The sequence below is a fragment of the Miscanthus floridulus genome, chromosome 6 (assembly GCF_019320115.1).
Source record: "Miscanthus floridulus cultivar M001 chromosome 6, ASM1932011v1, whole genome shotgun sequence".
NCBI lineage: Eukaryota > Viridiplantae > Streptophyta > Magnoliopsida > Poales > Poaceae > Miscanthus > Miscanthus floridulus.
In genome coordinates this window covers 64,577,962-64,580,971 of record NC_089585.1, presented here as the reverse complement: position 1 = coordinate 64,580,971, position 3,010 = coordinate 64,577,962, and the positions used below count along the sequence as shown (strand labels likewise).

Here is a 3,010-nt window from a genome sequence, read left to right as displayed (position 1 = left end):
AATCATTTATGTAAAGTATATTGATGGTTTGTGATGATTGTTAACTACCGTCAACAAACTCTCCCACACTTAGGTTTTTACTCGTCCTTGATAAAAGGATGGATTACTCAAGACATAACCTTAGGACAAGTCATGAATATAAAACTAGTCCCAGTCATACATGCTCTACAGGATTCAAAGTGTCTACCATGAAACTTTGGGTGGTTGAAGAATGGAACAACTTGAAACAGATCACCATCTTCCTTCAGTCAAGTCAATTGGAGAAACATTTTAAGATTTTTGAAAACAAAACATAGATTACCTTCTCCTTTTGTGGTACTCCCAAATCACTTTGTATATGTGGTATTTTTGGATCCTCACCAAGGCATTGATGACTTTGCCTTCTTTTTGCCTACTTCTAAAAGCTTATGTGGAGCTCAGGTAGGGATGAATATGAAAACATACTTGCATTGCATATATGGTAAAGTCTAAACAAGGATCCAAGGAGAAAATGTCATACTCTTAGATCAAGATGTGCATGTGTATGGATATGTATATGGTGGCTATCCTAATTCTACTCTGCTCTATTGACAATCACTAACACTCGTTTTAATCATCAATATTCGACAAAAAAGTATTGAAAATCATCATCACATGTGAAGAATTATGTTTAAATTTCACCTAGTTCTACTTGTACTTGAAGAATTATTTGTATGCAGGAAATATGGCAAATTTTGACCAAAATGGTGACGACCATAGGAGCAAGTAGACATGGTAGGGCCACCAAGGCCCATGGGTAGGCGCCGATCAGCCCCACCCGGTGCCCACTTGGCACCTTGCCACGTTAGTGATCTGTGGGAGCTCCTCCTCAGCCAATAGGAAGCATTGATCCAAGTCAGTTCAATCAATGGTCAAGATTGAGAGACCATGGATCCATGGGCCCATTGTCATAGACTTAGAGCCTTCACAACTAATTTCCCATATGAATTTCATCATGTGCTGTCCAAGTAACCACCATTGGGAGCTAATCAACACCGTTGGATCATAAGGCGGTGGAATGAAGGGCTAGCCAGCGCCCCCTAGCGCCGCTCGGTGCCCTAGGTGCTCCACCGACCTTGCCACTACCTACAAATACCCCTCCCCTCAATCTACACTAAAAATAGGAGGCTGTGGAGCTTGGTGGAAGACGTCCCACTCAGTTCTATTTGTTTCCAAGCTCTACAAGCTTCTTTAGCTTAGCTTTAGCTATAGAGTAGTAGTCCAGTAGTGGAGTTGAGCAAGAGTGGAGCTTCTCAGAGTCCAGATGAGTCTTCTAGGTCTGGTATAGCTCTTTTGTAATTCTTTCATTTTTGCATTACTTTATTTAGTATTTATTTTAGTACTTTATTCTAGTATTGCTTGCTTTACTTTAAGTACTTAGTCATTAGTGTTCATCATAATTGAGCTTAGGTGCTTATTGTTTGGCATTAGTAGCATAGGTTATCTTATCATTAGTAGTCTTTCGTTAGTAAAGGTTCCACCGTTTGGTTAGGGTGCTTTGATCTCATTTTATCGAAGCTCAGATTGAAGTAGTAAGCCTATAGATTAAGCGTGGTTCTTAGGCTATAGATTACCTATGGATATGGCTAGGCCTCCGGATTGATTTTTGTAGGTGGCAAGTGGTGACAGCCTTGTCCATCCTTTGTATTCCACCACAATAGGTCTAGTTATTAAATCATAGGGCTCATGGTAGACCTTGTCTATTTAACTCTTCTAGTTGTAGGTGGGCTATGCCCCGAAGTACTATCACATTTCTCCTAGTTATTTATTTACCCTTAGTAACTAGAAAGATAAATCGCTCGCTCTCCCACCTAGTTATCTCTGGTTAGCTTGTTAATAATTGTTAGTTTAGGTAATTTACCCTCATCCTTCACTATCATCTACCTACCTAGGATGAACTTAGAACCTACCTTTAGCAAATCCTAGTCATGTATAGATTCTAGCCTTCCGCCTTCTTGTTGGATAAATTATAAATTCGACACTCAGTACTCACCGAGCGAAGTGCTATGCAATAGTTCTATACACTTGCGGAATCCTCCAATAGTCGTTAAGAAATATCAACAAGCATTTCTGGCACCATTATCGGGGAAGGCAATTGGCATTGAATTTATAAGGCCGAATTTGTTAGCTAGGTTGTTCATAGTTATCCTAGTTAGTTTATCCTTTTTCCTCATATCCTATCACTTCCTTTCACAATCATGGCCGATAAGTCCATTTGTGATTTTTCTACTCCCTCGGTTGCTAATGTTGCCACCTGACCCAATGTTATCAATGGGGACGCTAACTTTGAGCTTAAGCTAGCGTTAATTACGATGGTTCTAGCTAGTCTGTTCTATGGCAAAGCCCACGAGGATGCAAATGCTCACCTCCAACATTTCTTGGAGATTTGTAGCACATTCACCATTAAGGGAGTGAGCCAAGAGGCTATACATCTTTGCCTTTTCCCTTTCTCTTTGTTAGGAAAGGCTAAGCAATGGTTTTACTCTAACCGCAATGCTGTAGATACCTGGGACAAGTGTTCCAATGCTTTCCTAGTCAAGTTTTTCCCCATGGGGAATACTAATGCTCTGCGTAATAAAATCTCTAGTTTTCAACAACTAGCAGATGAGTCGATTCCCAAGGCTTGGGAACGAATGCAAGAGTATGTCTCTACATGCCCACACCATGGCATGGAAGACTGGCTTTTGATCCAGAACTTCTACCAAGGGTTAGTGTCGTTAGATAGGAGCCATTTACATGCTGCTGCTGTTGGTGCATTCTTTTCACCAAATGTTGCATATGCAAAGACGCTGATCGAGAAGATGGTCTCCAATCAAGGATGGAGCCATGATCGACTCCAACCCCATAAATGAGGTATGCATTCAATTAAAAAAATTGACATGCTTGTAGCTAAAATGGATCTTCTCGCAAAGCAAGTGGAACATTATGAGAAGGTGAGTGCCCAAGAGACACTCAAAGCCATGGATTTCCACATGACTTGTGAAGTCTGTGG

At 40.8% G+C, this 3,010-nt stretch overlaps 1 non-coding gene across 1 annotated transcript; it reads right to left on the bottom strand.

The window, feature by feature from the left end:
• Positions 1-2,580: 2,580 nt before the first annotated feature.
• On the bottom strand, positions 2,581-2,689 carry LOC136462039 (small nucleolar RNA R71). The gene has a single exon (XR_010760566.1). It is a non-coding gene; the product is annotated as a small nucleolar RNA R71 (small nucleolar RNA).
• Positions 2,690-3,010: the final 321 nt, after the last annotated feature.